We start from the raw sequence: 19,649 nt of genomic DNA, 5'->3' as shown, positions 1-19,649 counted from the left end.
CAGCTCTCATCTTTCACCCAGCTCTCATTTGTCTCCCAGCTCTCCTCTGTCACTCCAGATCTAATCTGTAACCCAGGTCTCCTCTGTCACTCCAGCACTCATCTGTCACACAGCTCTCATCTGTGACCTCATCTCTCATCTGTCACCCAGCTCTCATCTGTCTCCCCAGCTCTCATCTGTCACCCTGCTCTCTACTGTCACCCAGCACATATCTGTCACTAATCACACATCTGACAACCAGCTCTCATTTGTAAACCAGCACACATCTCTCATCCCAGCTCTCATCTGTGACCCCAGCTCTCATCTGTCACCCAGGTAACATTTATCACCCAACTCTCAACTCTCACACAGCTCACTTCAGTTACCTACCTCACATTTTTCAGCCAGCACAAATATGTCACCCTGCTCTCGGCTTTCATCTGTCAACCAGCTCTCATCTGTCCCCCAACACTCATCTGTCACTCAAGCTCTAATCTGTCAACCATCTGTCATCTGTCATAAAGCTCTCATCTTCACTCCAGCTCTCCTCTCTCACTACAGCTCTCCTCTGTCACCCAGTTCACATTTGTCACACCAGCTCTCATCTGTAACCCAGCTCATATCTGTCAACCAGCTCTCAACTGTCACTCCAGCTCTCATCTGACAGGAAGCTGTCACCTGTCACCCATCTTTCATCTGTCACCCAGCTCTCATCTGTGACACCACTCTCCTCCTTCACCCAGGTCTCATTTGTCACCTCAACACTCATCTGTCACTCAGCTCTCTACAGTCACCCAGCACAGATCTGTCACCAAGCACACATCTGTCACCCAGCTCTCATCTATAAACCAGCACACATCTCTCATCCCAGCTCTCATCTGTGACCCCAGCTCTCATCTGTCACCCAGATGACAACTGTCAACCAATTCGCCTCTGTCCCCCAGGTTTCATCTATCAAGCCAGCTCTCATCGGTCACCCAGCTCCCATCTGTTACCCAGATGACATCTATCAACCAACTCTCATCTGCCACCCAGGTCTCATCTGTCACCCCAGCTCTCATCTGTCACCCAGGTCTCATCTGTCACCCAGCTAACAAATCTCACCAAGATCTCATCTGTCAACCTGCTCTCATCTGTCATCTCAGCTCTCATTTGTCACCCAGCACACATCTGTCACCCAGCTCTCATTTGTCATCCAGCTCTCATCTGTCACACAGCTCTCATCTGTCACCCCAGATAATATCTGTCACCACAGCACTCATCTGTCCTGAAGCTCTCATATGTCACCCAGCACACAACAGCTCTCATCTGACACCCAGCTCTCATCTGTCACCAAGCACTCATCTGTCACCTAGCCCACATTTATCACCCAGCTCACTTCAGTCACCTAGCTCACATTTGTCGGCCAGCACAAATATGTCACGCAGCCCTCTGCTCTCATCTGTCACTCCAGCTCTCATCTGTCACCCAGCTGTCATCTGTCACCCTGCTCTCATCTGTGCCCCATCTCTCATCTGTCAATCCAGCTCATATCTGTCACTCAGCTCTCATCTGTCCCCCATCTTTCATCTGTCACTCAAGTTTTAATCTGTCACCCAGCTCTCGTCTGTCACCCAGGTCTCATCTATCAACCCAGCTCTCATCTGTCACCCAGCTCCCATCTGTCACCCAGATGACATCTATCAACCAACTCTCATCTGTCACCCAGGTCTCATCTGTCACCCCAGCTCTCATCTGTCACCCAGGTCTCATCTGTCACTCAGCTAATAAATCTCACCAAGCTCTCATCTGTCAACCAGATCCCATCTGTCATCTCAGCTCTCATTTGTCACCCAACACACATCTGTCACCCAGCTCTCATCTATCAACCTGCTCTCATCTGTCATCTCAGCTATCATTTGTCACCCAGCATACATCTGTCACCCAGCTCTCATTTGTCATGCCGCTCTCATCTGTCACACAGCTCTCATCTTTCACCCCAGATCTCATCGGTCACCCCAGCAATCATCTGTGACCCAGCACACACCAGCTCTCATCTGTCACCCAGCTGTCATCTGTCACCCAGCTCTCATTTGTCATGCCGCTCTCATCTGTCACACAGCTCTCATCTGTCACCCCAGATCTCATCGGTCACCCCAGCAATCATCTGTGACCCAGCACACACCAGCTCTCATCTGTCACCAAGATTTCATCTGTCAACAAGCACTCATCTGTCACCAAGCGCACATTTATCACCCAACTCTCAACTCTCACACAGCTCTCTACAGTCACCCAGCACAGATCTGTCACCAAGCACACATTTGTCACCCAGCTCACATCTGTGAGCAAAGCTCTCATCTGTCACCCAGAGGACAACTTTCAACCAATTCTCCTCTGTCCCCCAGGTCTCATCTATCAGCCCAGCTCTCATCTGACACCCAGGTCCTTTCTGTCACACAGGTGAAATCTATCAACTTACTCTCATCGGTCACCCAGCTCTCATGTGTCACACAGCCCACATCTGACAACAAGCACACATATGTCACCCAGCTCTCCTCTGTCACACAGCTCTAATCTGTCACCCAGGTCTCATCTGTCACTCCAGCTCTAATCTGTCACACAGCTCTCATCTGTGACACCAGCTAACATCTGCCACAATGCTCTAATCTCTGACACCAACTCTCATCTGTCACCCAGGTCACATTTGTCAAACCAGCTCTCATCTCTTACCCAGCTCACTTCACTCACCTAGCTCACATTTGTCGGCCAGCACAAATATGTCACCCAGCCCTCAGCTCTCATCTGTCACTCCAGCTCTCATCTGTCACCCAGCTCTCATCTGTCAACCAGCTCTCATTGTGCCCCAACTCTCATCTGTCAATCCAGCTCATATCTGTCACTCAGCTCTCATCTGTCCCCCATCTTTCATCTGTCACTCAAGTTCTAATCTGTCACCCATCTCTCATCTGTCATCCAGCTCTCATCTGTCACCCAGCTATCATCTGTGACACCAACTCTCATCTTTCACCCAGGTCTCATTTGTCCCCCAGCACTCATCTGTCACCCAGCACACATCTGTCACCAAGCACACATCTGTCACCCAGCTCTCATGTGTAAACCAGCACACATCACTCACCCCAGCTCTCATCTGTGACCCCAGCTCTCATCTGTCAAACAGCTTCCAGTTGTCACCCAGATGACATCTATCAACCAATTCTCATCTGTCACCCAGGTCTCATCTGTCACACAGCACACATCTGACACCAAACACACAACTGTCACCCAGCTCTCATCTGTCACCCAGCTCTAATCTGTCACACAGCTCTCATCTGTCACTCCAGCTCTAATCTGTCACACAGCTCTCATCTGTGACACCAGCTAACAGCTGCCACACAGCTCACATGTGTGACACCCACCCTCCTCTGTCACCCAGGTCTCATTTGTCACCCAAGCTTTCATCTCTCACCCAGCTCTCATCTGTCACCCAGCTCTCCTCTGTCACTCCAGATCTAATCTGTCACCCAGCTCTCATCTGTAACTCCAGCACTCATCTGTCACACAGCTCTCATCTGTGACACCAGCACCCCTCTGTCACCCAGGTCACATTTGTCAATGCAGCTCTCATCAAGCATCGTCTACAACAGCTAGTTCCAGGACAACCTCCAAAGCCACAGGGAACCCCTGTTTCCAAAAAGCAAAGAAAGAAAGAGAGAGAGACAGAGAGGGAGGGAGGGAGAGAGAGGGAGGGAGGGAGGGAGACAGAAAGGGAGACAGGGAGGGAGGGAAGGAAGGAGGGAGGGAGGAAGAAAACAAGGAAGGAAGGAAGGAAAGAAAGAAAAGAGAGAAAAAGAAAGAAAGAAAGAAAGAACAAAAGAGAAAGAGAAAGGAAAGTGCAAAATAAAAAATGCAGAAATTAAATGTTGTTGCTGAAGCAGATAAATTAGTCTTAGAGTGTTACTGGTACAAATGTAAAGTGGTAAAGCCACTGTGGCAAACACTTTAGTCATTTCTCCATAATTCAACAGAATTGCTATGTGATATAAGCATTCTACTTCAATATAGAATTGAGTCCAATATTTTATAGCCATTTCAGCAGGCTCAAAGAATGCATTTCTCTTGACTTCTAGCAAAAAAATACATACACTACTATTTCATCTTGTAAAAACTGAGTTTTTGTTTCCAATCACTTCTCCTGAATTTAGTTCCATGTTAGTTGTAGTTTAACAAAAACTTCAGTAGTGAAGTAGTACAATGCATAAAATAGACAAAAGAGGATCTGTGACATCTTTAGACTCCTGATAAATCCCAATGACCCATTGGGAAACAACCTATGAATTTATGAGATTTATAGATACATATCTTGGTGTTTTTAAAGGAGGTATTTTTCTGGAAACTATACAGAAACTACAACTGTCATCTCATCAAAAATTCCTACTTTTGGTTCTGTTTCAGAAGAATCATATTAAAAACTGAAAGAGCCAGATGTTGGTGGCACATGCTTTTAATCCCAGCACTTGAGAGGCAGAAGCAGGCTGATCTCTGTGAGTTCAAGGCCAGCCTGGTCTCCAGAGTGAGTGCTAGGATAGGCTCCAAAGCTACACAGAGAAACCCTGTCTCGAAAAACCAAAAAAAAAAAATTGAATTTCATGTATGTTTTTCCAACAGTGATTTTCTCATTGTAAGATCCCAATTTACAAGGAACCACTGGGAACACAGTCCTGTATGAGATTAAAGATGGAATCAGCACTGTGTCTGCTGTGTGGTCTATTATGAATAGATTCTAAGAACCTCTAGGAGTTGACATCATAGCAGATGCAAACAGCTGGCTACTGGGTACTTAGGCCACATCTGGTTTTCATTGGGATGGGTAGCCTTTAAAAAGTAGTTGAATCTTTATTTGGAAAACATCAATTAAAGGATTATACCACAAACACTCTGTCATTACATGTAAAACTAGTCCACATAGATTTTAGGAAATGCATAGTTCAGGCTTCCTCTATATCAAACTAAAATCTCTGGGCTAGTTCCTAGATAACCATATTTCTTATACATTGCCAATATGTTTTTAAACTGTATCCATAGTTGAAAGTTACTGTTTTAAATGGTGCCCAGAAGCCTTAATGAGGGAAATAAAGCATACACCTATAACCTGATTCCTTGAGGTTGCCCAGGGGCACCAACAACCAAAGGTGCATTAAAGGTAGCGGTATAAAGGTATAAAGAAGCAGAAAGTTTTTCTATCGTTATCCTTTTAAAAGAAAGTCATGTTTCCAATTAAAAGCAGCTGAGTTAAAATCTTTGGGGTGACTTTCCTTTCACCTCTGTAAATTGAATTACTTCTTTATATAGCTTGCTAAAAATTTTATAACCACATACTATTAAAAATGATAGATTTTCCTCCTATGTTCTTCAAATTGGAATTTATTTTAAGTCAAGATTTGCCAAGCATTTGCTTCATGTTTCCTATTTATTGGCAAACTAGGGTTCTAGATTTCCAAATCTAAGTAATTATGTAAAATAACAAAATTAAAAACCTTACTGAGATTTTTCTCCAAGTTCTGATCCACTTTCTTCTAGTGAATTGATTAGCCTGCCCTTTGGATCCAGAATGATCTCTTGACTCCTCAACAAATCCTGGCAAAACGGCCCTGTGCCTTAGGCAGTGACAACTTTGTTACATGGACAAAGCAGCATGTGTCAGTCACTATAAAGCCTTCTAGCACTATGAATTCCATGGACAAATTAACACTAGTCCACTGTAGTGGTATTAGGTTCTCAGAAAGAGAAAAGCAGTGTTGAAGATTCATGTATTAGCTGAAAAAGTACACAGTAATAAGAAATAGCTTTTAGCGTTGCAGACCTTGGAAACCTAAAAGTTAAGACATCAGGTAAAGTAGAAGGTATTTATTATTCTAACCTACTGTAATCAACAAAGAAATAAAGTAAGAAATAAGAAATAAAATAGCATGTTCATACAAGAATGACTAGAAAACAATGTGCAGAAGAGTTGAGGAAGACAGTGGAGAAAAGATTTAGAACAGATTGAAGGATATAAAGAATCCAAGATTAAGAAGTATGGAGACCACCAAGGATGCTACTACAAACATCCAGAGAGAAAGTGATGAGAGTTGAAACTAAGGTGTTAGCATCAACAAATTAAGGGAAATAATTAATAGAGAGGTACCAAAAGGGAAGTGTCTAGGCTCTAATATGCCTTGTAAAAGTCTGGCTTTATGGCCGGGCGGTGGTCGTGCACGCCTTTAATCCAAGCACTCAGGAGGCAGAGGCAGGTAGATCACTGTGAGTTCAAGACTAACCTGGTCTACAAGAGATAGTTCCAGGACAGCCTCCAAAGCCACAGGGAAACCCTGTCTCGAAAAACCAAAACAAACAAACTAAAAAAGAGTCTGGCTTTAGTGACTGGCTGGAGGAGAGGAGACATGCATTTCATGGCTCCTAGAAATGAGAACTTGGCAAGTATTGGGTTTCAGATAGGTTTGATTTACCAGAAAAAATCCAAGACGCTCTCCATTTTAAATGTCATTTTCAGATAAATAACGAATGCAATTTTAGTGTGGACCATGCGGCAAGTACAATAAAGAAATTTCAGCATTGTGGTACCTTATTAATGGAAAAGAAGGTGAGATGGAAAGGCAAAACTAGTTCTGAACCAACAGAATTATTTTTTTCAAATAAGACATAATCAAGTAATCAACAAGAGATCTTTTCTTCTCAACAATTATATTGATGTTTTTGCTTAATTTATAACATACTGGTTAGATTTTTTCTATTTCAGGATGATGCAGGGTAAGTTATTTCATTTTGCCATAGTGAAATATTCAACTTGGGCTTAAAAAACAGTACTGTGGACTTGGGGAGAAAATAGAATCTCACTGACAGCAAATTTTATGTACCAATTCGTTTTTTCAAGATATTCTGGTCAGACAAAAAGCCTTATTTCTCACAATTTGCTCTACTTTTCTAGAAAAACAAGGTATCTTCAAATAAAAATAGAATTATTTCTTCTATTTTTTTAGGGTATTGATACTACACTTTTACCAAATTAGAATATATAAGTGTAAGTAACAGGAGAATGATAAAATAGTTAAGAAACCGTTGATTGGCATCTGTGGGTCAAGGGAAAACCACATTTCACAAGAATGATACTCAGAATCAGATTTTGTACGTTGCCTAACCCTGAGTGGTTAAGAACACAGAAATGTTTAGGTGAAATATGATGGCTACAGCCTATAATCCCAGGTACTCAGGAAATTAAACCATAGGTTCCCATGTTCAAAGCCATCCTGAGTTACAGGGTGTGTTCAAGGTCACCCTGATCATCTCATCAAAATTCGTTTCTCAAAATTTATAGAAGGTAACAAAATTAACTATAGACAGTTCACACAGTCCCTGGATTCAGTCTTCAACACTACAAAAGAAAGAGAGCAATAACACATGGGAGAGTTGGAGAAGGGGTGGAAATGGGGATAGGAGAACAAAAGGGGAGATGTTTAAATATAATTCACCTAGAGAATGAAAACGTACATTCAAAGGGGAAATACAGCTTGAACAAATTCATTAAAGCATGACATCATCATAAGTGACCATCAGACTATTACCTTTCCCTGTGTTAGGGAATTAGGAACCTAAAGAGGAACCTGTGTTAGGTAAAGTGGGTGTCAATATTGATAAAGATATGGTAATAGGGCTTATTGAAAGACAAAAAATATAGATTTGGACAAAAGGAAATGTAATTTATAGCATTTTCATTAGATTTTTCTGTGACTAAGATGATGAATTAGAGGCAAGAAATGAAGGAAAGCTGTGGTGATATCTTGTTTGGACTCTAACAAAGAAAGCTTGCCTGAAGATCAGAGGACAGAGCTAGCCACTAGTTAGCCATAGAGGTCTGGAGGTTTGTACAGATATACAGGCAGTGAGATGGCTGGACTGGGCAGAGAGAAGAATGCATGGAAGAAAATACAGGAGATAAGTCTCTTTTTGGCTGGGAATTTGAGTTGGTAAATTGGCTGTGTTTTTGCTCCATTGTCTCTCTGATCTCTCAGCATTTGCCCCTATCTCTGACACTGGGTTTTTATTACTAAGTCTAATTGGAGCATTGGTACACTTGGTGCCCAAATTTAAGGCACAAATTCACAAAAAGCCACTTGCCTGTGGTTTGGCAGCCACCAACAAAGACCCGAACTAGATGCAGGGCTCATGCCAGAGTTACCACCCTAGCTGTTAGGCTCGTTTCTCTTTTTCCCTAAGGCCCTAAATTAGTTTGGAAATTTTTTGTTGCAGCGTCTCTGCAACAAACTCCAAAGGCCCAATAATACAGAGGCACCTGGGCTTCAAACATGCCAGCCCAACTTACCCAGCCTAGACTGCCTGACTATCTTCAGGAAGCTCCTGCCACACGTAATTTTTTTCAACACAATACTAGGTACATTTTTCAGACAGCTGGCTCTGTCTCCTTCATGTGTTGTGAGCTTTCCCTAGACAATTGGGCATTCTGTATACTCATCTCCATATAGCTAAATCTGAACTGGGGCGATGGATGAGCGAATAAAAGCTTATTGCTGCAAAAGGATGAAGACATGATTTCAAAACCTCAGTCTCCATGTAAATGCTGGATGTTTGACATAAGCATCTATAATCCCACTGCTCCTATGGGGAGATGAGAGATGGAGGCAAGAGGATCCACAGAAACTCCCAGCTGGATTATAATAGAAAAATTTATTTCAAGCAAGGTAGTAAAGGACCAACACCAGACCTCCACACATACTGTGGCATGCACCTGCTCATATGCACACACACTTTAAAAAAAACCTTAAAATCATATATGTATACACTGCACTCAACATAGTAGATTGCATCCATACCCTGCATCAACCTTCTCATTCATGTCATCACTGGTTAACTGTATTAATGGCTTTTCCTTTTACCTGATCAATGTTTTTATATTAGTGTATTTGCTGAATAACAGTTAGTACATATTAGGTCTAAATCGTGTGCTGCAGAGACTAATATAAATTAGATTAGCAATTGTGTATTCTGGAAAACCTTCTCTACATAAGTATGCTTTTTCAAGACTCCTAATTGACTTCCATACAACATTTGCAACTCTACTACAATTCTGCTTCAGTCAAACCTACTTGATGATCACTTCTGAATCAATCTGTCTCTTCAAGAGTCTCAAAGATGTGTTGAAGTATAATAAAATCATAGGAAGCATACTTATACTTTGAAGGTTAATGATATTAATGCTTTTCAAAAGGTATAAACAAAGTATTTTAGAAATGTAAATCTTTTTGAGTATGGAGGTCCAAATAAGGATAGCTGAAGAGAGGAACATTTCTCCTGTACATTGGTAGAGATGATGAGTGGCCCACAATAGGCTGAGTCCAAAATAACAAGGAGGATATTGATATAGAAGACAGAGATTAATTCAGAGGTAGTGATCCAGTAGGTTTTACTTAAGGACAAGTACGTAAGTGGTGATCAAGCAGATCTGACTGAAGAAGCAGAGCACTAGTGTGGCAAACAAGGTTGTAAAGGTCAATTAACAGACATGAAAGAGTAAAGTATAGAGAAGGTAAGCCTGACTTCTTAGATTGCAATGAAAGTAAATATGCAACATAATTAAACATATGGGAAACTATGAAAACAGTACTAAGAGAAAAATTATCACTAAATGCCTAAATAATTTGGAGAAATCTCACACTAGCAATTTAACAGCACACCTAAAAGCTCTAGATGAAAAAAGAAGCAAACTCACCCAGGAGGAGTAGCAAATAATCAAACTCAGGGATGAAATCAACAAAATAGAAACATAAAACATTTCAAAAAAATCAAGGATACAAAGAGATGGTTCTTTGACAAACTCAGTAAGATAGACAAACCTTTGCCCAAACAAACCAAAAGGCAGAGAGAATACCCAAATTAACAAAATCAGAAATGAAAAGGGGGACATAACAACAGAGAACCATCAGGTCACACTTCAAAAACCCATTTTCTGTAAGAATGAAAAATGTAAAAGAAATGAACAATTTTCTGGATAGGTATGGCATACGAAAATTACATCAAGACCAGGTAAACAATTTAAACACACCTATAACACTTAAGGAAACAGAGGAAATCATTAAAAGACTCCCAACCAAAAAAGCCCAGGGCCACATGGTTGCAGTACAGAATTCTCCCAGAATTTCAAAGAAAAGCTAATACCAAAACTCCTCAAGTTGTTCACTCAATAGAAACTGTAAAGCAAAGGGTAACCACACCACAATTAACTACTCTTGAGAAGAGCAAGGTAACTAAGAAAACCCTAAGAGAGAGACATGTGTCGCACTGGAAAGGGGAAATTGATGAGATCTCCTGAGTAAACTGAGCCTAGGGCCGGGGGAGGGCAGGAAGGCTATAGGGCAGTTGGGGGAGGGACCGAGTTGGGGGGGAAACATGGAAAAGATATCTTGATATGGGGTGTTCTTATGATGTTAGTGAGAAAAATGTTGTTAGGGAAATGCCCAGGAATCCAAAAGGATGACCCAAGCGAAGAATCCTATAAATAGTGGAAAGGGTGCCTGAACTGTCCTTCCCATGTAATCAGATTGGTGACTACCCTAACTGTCATCATAGAATCATTGAGTAATGGATGGAAGCAGATGCAGAGATCCATATCCAAGCACCAGGCCAAGCTAAGTAAGTCTAGTCAAACAGAGGAAGGAGTGATTTTATGGGGTGGTCAAAATTATGATGGGAAACACAGAGACATCTTACACGATATCCTGGGACCTCATCAACTTTAGAGATATAACTGGTAGCTTGTGTGGGACCAAACTAAGCCTCTGCATGTGTGTGATGTTGTTGTGTAGCCTGTTCTGTTTGCACTAATCTTGGCAGTGGGACCAGTATCTATCCCTGGTGCATGAACTACCGTTTTACAGCTTGCTGAGCCTTAATGCAGGAGAGAGATGTGGTCCTGCCTCAATTGAATATGCTAGGTTTGGTGACTCCCATGGGAGGCTTTACCCTTTCTGAGGAGTGGATGGGGTTGGGTTGGGCACCAGTGGGCGTCACAGTAGAACGAGAGGGAAGGAGATGTGTGGATGGCATGTAAAATGAATAAAAAATTTCTTGCGAAGTACATAAAAACCATTACACCCCAAGTAAATGATGCAGTAGTACCAAAACTTTGCTGAATGTGGCAGAACTAGAATTCTACAAGCCTGGATAAGCAGCTGAAGGTTTCTTATAAACTTTGTTGTGATCTATCATTGCCTAAAATAAGTCACTTTCTTTTTGGGTGAAATTAAGTAGTTGTATCTAAAACTGTTTTTTAAAGAGTTTTTATATGGAATATTATGAAAAACAAGCCTTACCTTCCAAGTGTATCCGTCTTCTGGTGCATTTAATGTAGCTAAAGACAACCAGAGCTAATTAAGACACCATCTCCCAATGTATCCTATAATAACCCACAAAAACAAAAAGTTAGAAACAGTAAAGCGTTCCCAAGACCAGAACAAGAAAACAGGTGAAAAGTCTTAAGTATGAGGGAAAGCCTCTATACATCTTTACAACTACCTTGAAAAAGTAAAACATGATATGGGAAAGGATATTTTAAAGTTAAATTACAAAGGTAACAATGGTAATACTGGCTGGAAGGAATAAATTTCTTTACAACAGAATATCACCAAAAGATGACTGGGGAAAAATGACAGTATTACAAAAACAACAAAATGACTGCAATTAATACACATCTTAATGTAATTCTGACTCTTAATTTTCTGATATTCCAATTAAAAGACATGGATTGAAAGATATGGTAGCAAAAAGGAGATCAAGCTATTAGCTACCTGCTACAAATGCAATTCAGTGGCAATAAGACAGGCTGAAATTTACATGTGCACACAGACAATATCCATACTGATAGTCCACAAAGTATATTTTAACGAGACAAAGAAAGTTACTACATATTGATATCGTGACTAATACAAAACAAGAATACAATCATATATTTATGTGACATTAGCATACCAAATTTAATGAAAAGAACACTATTAAGCAAAAGATAACAGATTTCAACAATACATTGGGTGATTTGAATATAAGATTATTACCAACAGACAGGTCATCACAACAAAAGGAAAACAAGGAAACATATTAAATAGAAATAAATGAACAGAACTAAAAATCTAGAGAACATTCCAAGAAACAAGAGCAGAACACATTCTTCTCAGCAGCCCAAGGATTTTTCCTAAAAGAGAGTTATAGTTTATATAAAGCAAGTCTTAGCAAACACAAGATAACTAAAGTAATTTATACTTATGACAGCATTTTTAAAAAGTACAAGCCAGCACAAAAATAAACTCCAAGAACTATACACAGAGATTAGAAAAATAAAATACTTTGAAAAATCAGTGAGTCTCTAAAGGAATTGGGAGTGGGTTCAGAAATCCTACCCAAATAGTGGTAGGAATGAAACTGATCATAATTAAAATGAAGGAGAACGTAATATAAGAGAACATTGTGGGGAAATAAAATGAAAGTTATTACAAGAAAGAAATCTATTTCTGTAACTCTCTGCATTTTAAAAATTAGGAACTGGAGATGGCTCATCAGAAAAGGGTACTTGCCAGACTGTCTTAATTGAATTCCTGGAAAACATGGTAGAAAAAAGGGGAATGAACCTCAGAAAGATATCCTCACCTACCATCCACGTGTGAGTTATTACATGTGCACACCTGATTGTACGCTAAGTGCATGAGTAGACACGCAAATGTTGAAAATATCAAAGAAAACTCAAATATTCTTAGTAACAAACAATGACAAAGATCAGAACTCATTATCATGGGTTTGGAATATTTTTTCATTCAATGAATAATAGTTTTTTACATAATATTTTTTATTTTTACAAAATTATAATTTCACATATAAATCCCTTCTCCCTGTCCCCACCACAACCCTCCAACACCCCCTCTCTTCTCCCCTCCCCATAGAGGGTAGAGCCCTCCATGGAGACTCCCCAAATTCCACATCATCATCCTGGGCTGGGCCTAGACCCTCCCACTTGGCTCTCAAAGACCCTTCTTATACCAGTAAAAATAGCAAACCACTGCCAGAGGCCCCATAGGGTGTGGAGGCCTCCTTGTTGACATGCACTTTCAGGGGTCTGCATCAGTCCCTTGATGGCCTCCCAGACAGTAGACTGAGGGCCATGTGCTCCCCTTGTTCAGGTCAGCTGTTTATGTGGGATTCACCAGCCGGTTCAGAATCTTAACACCTAGAACACTAAGAATGCTGAGCCAACACTAATAAAATCAAACCTGAACCAAGTACAAAAGAACAAATGAAATAATGATTTCTATAAAAGGATAAGAATGAATGACAAATGCTTAGCCAATCAAAACAAAATAACTAGAGAAGGCACACCAAAATAATGATTGAACAAGATTCAGCTGAGATGCAGAAGAAAAGATGAAGAAAGAGGAAAGGAAAGATAGGAAGGAAAGAAAAGGACCCAGAGTGAGGGGGAAAAGGGAAAGAGAGCTAGGGGCGGGAGGTAGAGCAAGAAATGGAGTAAAAGCAAAGTGGTGAAGGGGGTGGATAAATGGTATAGGGAAGGAAACTGCCAGGGACAGAGGAGAGGGATAAAGGAGAGGGGTGGGCCAATGGGAAGAAGTACTATGGGGAAGGAAAAAGAGTGACAGGAGAAGTGGGGACAGAAGAAATGCAGAAAATTCCTCCCATTCAATAACATAACTGGTGAGGAAAGGGAGGGTAATGGGAAGTAGGTGATTAGGAGGGGAAGGTGACAGGAGGATGGACAGAGGCAGAGAAGAAGAAAAGGTATGCAGGGACAAGAGCAATACTAGGAGGTAATGGGAATAGGGAGAGGAATGTGGAGAGAGAAGGGAGTAGGAAGAGGGGGAAATGGATGGAAAGAGGAGGAAGGGGAAAGGGTGGGAGAGAATAGAGTGGAGAGAGAAGAAATAGGAAGGTAGAGTGGATAAATAGAACAGGGAGAGGGAGAAGCAGAGGAGGGGAGGAGGAAAAAAATCTGCACTATAGGGCAGGGTGGGAATTAAAAATAGAGGAAAGACAGTAAGTTAGGAGAGTTGTAAGGAATGATAAATGGAGAGGTAAGGAGGAGACAGGAGAGGGTGTCTACAGGCTGAGGGAGAGGAGAAGGAGAGCAGAGAGGAGAAGAGAGGAAAAGGACAGGATGTAGGAAGGGAAAGTAATGGAGGTAAAGAGAAGAGGTTGAGAAGGCAATAGAAAGAAGACAGCTGAGGGTGCAGCTGAAGACTGTAAGGGTAGGGAGGCAAAAGAAGGGGGAGAAGGGAAAATAAGGACTGGGAAAGAGAGGGAACTAAGAGAGAGGAGAGATAGGGAGAGGAAGAGCAGAGGGAGAGAAGCAAGAATTGGGAGAGGGGGAGAAAATGATAGAAGACGGAAAAGGAGAGTTTAGAGATAAAGGGAAAAGAGAAGAGAGGCTGTAGAGAGAAAGGGAAGGTGAGAGTGTCAGATAGGAAAACAGAAAAGGTGGAGGAAATAGGAGAGGGAGGAGAGGGAGAAAGGCTCAGAGGGAGAAGGTAATGTTTAGGACCATAAAGAGCAGAAGGGGAAGGAAGAAGAGGGACAGGAGGAGAGGGGACAGAAGAAATGCAGAAAATTCCTCCCATTCTTTAAGTACATGAAAAACTTTAGCAAAAGTCCTAAGATTAAAAGTGGCAGGGAGGTAACAAGGTAGGAATATGGATAGGTAACTGGGCAAATGGAAGAAAGTTATTTAAAACACAAACACCCAGGAATACAAAAAGGGAAAAACAAATTTGGAGAAATAATAATGTATAGTTGCTATATCTCTTTTAGAATATGCTTAGTAAGTTTTTTGGCTGATACTGGAAACCCCTTCCAGGAATGTTGCTCATGTATAAATGTTAATATGCATACTGGCAAATCAAAATTAATGCAACCAATAAATGAGCAAGAAGAAAATCCTGAGAAAAGTTAAATAATAAAAGTTATATGTGAAAATTGAATCTGGAGGGATGGGTCAGTGATTAAGAGTATGTACTGCTCTTAAAGTGGATCCTAGATGTCAGGTTGCTCACTGAGATCTCTACCTCAATTCCAAGGGAGCTGATACCCTCTTCTGGAATCTGAAGGCACCTGCACTCAAGGGCATATACAGAGAGGTAAATAAGGTGTGATCCTTTGTCTTCATTGTCAGTCTCACTTTTATTTGGAATTACCTAGGACACATAAACACCTCTAGGCATGTGTGTGAAGGCATTTCCAGTGAAACTACGGATAGAAGACCTATCCTCATGAACATGGCACCATTCTAGGTGTTTGAGGTCCCAAAATGAATTAAAAATTAGAAAGCATAGGGCTGAGAAAATGGTTCATTTTGGTAAAAAACACTTGCTGTTCTAGCATGAGGATATGAGTTCAAATGCATTCCACCCACAAAATATACTAGAAATGACCGTACATACCTGTAATCTCTATATTGGCCGACAGAGATGGGCAGATAGTAAGAGCTTGATGACTAGAAAGCATAGTTGGAACAGTGGGTTTCAATCTCGATGAGAAGTCTATCTAAAAGGAAAAATGAAGCTTCAGAGTGATGAAGGAAGGTATTTCCACTGGCTTCTACACAAGCTCATACACCATACACTAAGTATTCCACCATATATGCATGTACCACATACAGACACTAAAGCTTAAAATGAAGAACCAAAAAAAAAACCCAAATAAGACGATACAAAGTCCACTGAAATCTATCATTTACCTCTCTCAACTTCCTGGTTGCAGATGCAATATGACTATCAATGATGTGCATTTACCTGCTGCTATGGTTTCACTGCCAGGTAGGACCAAAGCTTTCTGAACATTTTCTAAATCTCTACTTCCTTAATTTATTTCTTCTCAGGTATTTGGTTAGAGCAATGAGAGAAGTAACTAATATTTATGAAAATATACAACAATTATTATTTACAATGCCACAAATACAAATATAAATGCTAAAATTAAAAAAAACAAACTTCTAATGTATCTGTGTATGCATTTATGTGTGTATAAGTGTCTAAAAAGAATGGAGACTATACAACTTACAGATACACATGGCAATAGAAGACTAAGTGATTCTGTAACATTCACGAACTTCTACTGTCATACTGGGTAGACAGTACAATGTGTAAAGTTTAGTCCCCAAAACCCACGTAAGAAACAGTGCATGGTGGTGAATACAAATTATCCCAGCCTAGGGGATAGAGAGACAGGAGAATCCCTGTGAGTGTCAGACAGTCTAGTTTACTCAGTGTGACACAGGTACCACTGAAAGGCACAAAGAAAGACAAAGTGGACAGCTTCAAATGAACCATACCTCAGCTGTACTTCTAGTCTATGCATGTAAACACACATAAGTGAACCTGTACCTGCACAATGTAAACACACAACAAAATTTATTACCAATTAATAGCTTTTGTGAAGTAAAACCTATGAAGGGTATAAGGAGAAAAAAACAAAATCTTATAAATTTTGGACTATAAAATTCCTATCTCACTAGAAGGCAAATCATATGTACAAAAATAAGAATAACTAGCAACAATCAACAGTGTAAGATTATTAATATATTATATTAAACTGTAACCTGCAACAGATAACGAGGTTTTCTTTTCTATGTCACCTTGCAAATATACAAAGACTACATATTAAAGTATGAAATATTCAAAACATATATTTTATGTAAACCTTCTCTAATCATAAAGTAATTGAGAAAAAGTTAATAAACTAAAATGTATTCTATTGTCAATGCAAATAAAATAACTGAAATCCTTCCACAATTGGTTGAGAGTATATTTAACATGAATAGATATGCTTTCTATGTAGGGTATATTTTTCCACTGTCAAAAAGCAAGAAATCTGGGAAATGAAAAACATTACCAATCAGGTTTGAAACACTTGTTAATTGCAAACTGTAATGCTTTTACTTACCCTATAATTGAACTAGCGCACTGTTAACATACTTTCTAAATAATGAAAATATTTCTTTCTTTATAATTCACCATTGTATATGAGATCCCACATTTTACTAAAGGTAATATTCTATAATACGAAACACTATTTTTATTTCATTCACCCTGCATCTCCTTCTGCAAGCCAGGACTGCATGGTTAATGATATTCATTCACTACCTCCTACAGAGGGGAAGGAATACAGTATGCAGCCCTGTACTATCACCTTCACCACCCAGCCTCCTCCTTTTCTCCCTCGGTCCTCCTTTTATCTCTTCTGACACATAGTCATTATACAGCCAAGGCCTATATTCCTGTTATCACCATTCACCAGCAGACAACCAAGCCCACTTCCTGATTAAACTCCCCACTCCCAGCTTTTCTTTTTTGAGAACTTTTCTTAGAAAAGTGACTATAAGTGTCCACCAGAGTTCTATTCCTCCCAATTCTCCTCCTCCTCTACCACGTGTTTAAACAAAGTCTGTATAGCCCAGTGGAGGGCTCAGTCTCACTCTACTGGTGTCCTCTTGTCTCCACCAATGAGTCCTTGATTAACATTCCTATGGCTCCGTGCTGCCCATTTAGCTAACATAACCAATTTATTTTCTTGAGGTAAAACTTCATATGTAACCCAGAATTGCCTCAAACTTGGCGTCCTCAAGTCATCCTGCTTTCCCCATTGCACAGGGATGGGTCCACTCTGGCAATGGCAACACACTGCTCATCAAACCACTCTGCTCGATTTCTATTATTACTATGATTAATTATTGTTTGTTTCAAACCAGAGTTTCTTGTTATAATAGCTGGGGCCTGACTGCTCTGAAACTCTATTTATGCACTAAATGGGCCTCAAAATCAGAAATTCTCCCTGCCTCTGCTTCTGGGGTGCTAAGATTAAAGAAGTGTGCCAACATGCGCAACCTTTACAATATTTGCTTTTATTTTCTTTGTATGTGTGCTTTGCATGAATGTACATATGTGCACCAAATGAGTAACAGATGCACAAGAAAGCAGAAGATGGCATCAGATGTCCAGGAACTAGAGCTATAGACAGTTGTGGACAACCATGTGGATGCTGGGAATGGAAACTTTGTCCTCTAGCAAGAGCAGCCAGTAAGCACTCTTGAACACTGAACCATCTCTACAGCACTTTTTTATTATTATTAACAAGAGTTCTATTATTTAACCTAAAGTCACAATTTTCATTCCCAATTACTAGTGCAAAAATTCTTGAACTGTGCCAGTACACTGACTGCCATCTCACAATGCCAGGTTTACCTCCAAACAGTACCCTTCCCTAGCCCCACACACACCCTAACCCCACCCCCACACTCTCATACTCACTCCCATATCTACCCCCCTACCTTCTCCTTCCCCACTTAGTCCTCTTCCAATCTCACGGTATTTGTAGATTCAGGTCTCCACCAAGGCTCCACAGCATTGTCCATACATCTCATGAAGCCAGTTTACTAAAGACAAAGAAATGTATTAGGGTGAGATTTCTTTAGACACCCCAGGAAGTAGCAAACTTGAGTTTTTCTTAAGAAGACTATACATATATATATATATATATATATATATTATATATATATATTGTAAAGGAAGGATTTCATATTCAGGAACCAGATCCAATTAGGTTGAATTCTAGATTTTATTCTTTTGGACCAGAGGATTATCTGTTCCTCTGTATTTCCTCTAAAAAGTGGTGTGTCTCTGGATACTAATTTGTAAGGATATTAAAGAGGATTGTTATGTGGTAGATGTAGAAGTGTTTGGTTAAAATGCAGAGCTTCAGTTTGTGTTCAGTATGATTTTTAGTGAAATGACAAGGCTTTTTTATTTTTAGAGTAATGATTCATGCATGACTTATACATTCTACTTTGTTACTGACATTTAAATCCTGTCTAAGACATGGTAGTTTCTTCCTAATGAAGTGATGAGCATATAGCCATGAAAAGTCCCTTTCATTGACCTTTGTTTCTTGGGATGAACATAATGTTTACTTTTAATTAAATGATCCAGTGCTAAAGACGAGCAGATACTAGATGAGAGTGCATTTCTAGCTTGAAGAGTTTTAAAATATGGATAGCTAAATGTGAAAGCCAAGACTGAAGGAAAGATAATTTACTACAGTGATTCCTAGTTGGCATGGACTTAATGTATCTCCTAACGTATCTCTTATTTCTCTAGTATGCTTAACAAAGTGACTTTGTACTAGAAGTGAACAGAAGCTTGCTTAGGTCAATGTTACCTGAAAATGAGATTCTTGGTCTTCATTACTCACCTGCATATTCATCTGATTGCTTTGAGAACAGTGGCAAAAGGGTTCTTAAAATGTTCACCTAGAAGGTGTCTGCCTCTGCTCAGGCTCATTATACAGGAAGGGTATTTAGGTTATCCTCTCCACTATTGCTTGGATTATCAGTTGGTGTCATCCTTTTAGAACTCTGGAAATCTCCCTAGTGCCAGATTTCTCCTCGAACCTATAATGGCTCCTTCTATTAGGTTATCTCTCATCCTGCTCTCCTCTATTATTCCCTTTGACTCAATCTTCTTGCTCCCCGATTTCCTCCTCTCCCCTCCTCTTCTCCCCCTCTCTCCCACCTTCCTCTCCCCAACCCCTATGCTACCAATTAGCTCAGGGGATCCTGTTCCCTTCCCTTTCTC

The 19,649-nt window shown here is 40.3% G+C and overlaps 1 pseudogene; it reads right to left on the bottom strand.

The window, feature by feature from the left end:
• Window positions 1–7,374: 7,374 nt before the first annotated feature.
• Window positions 7,375–19,649, bottom strand: part of LOC113838303 — a 29,186-nt pseudogene continuing 16,911 nt past the window's right edge.

The sequence above is a fragment of the Cricetulus griseus genome, unplaced genomic scaffold (genome assembly GCF_003668045.3).
Source record: "Cricetulus griseus strain 17A/GY unplaced genomic scaffold, alternate assembly CriGri-PICRH-1.0 unplaced_scaffold_2, whole genome shotgun sequence".
Lineage (NCBI taxonomy): Eukaryota > Metazoa > Chordata > Mammalia > Rodentia > Cricetidae > Cricetulus > Cricetulus griseus.
This window is presented reverse-complemented; position numbering and strand designations above follow the sequence as displayed.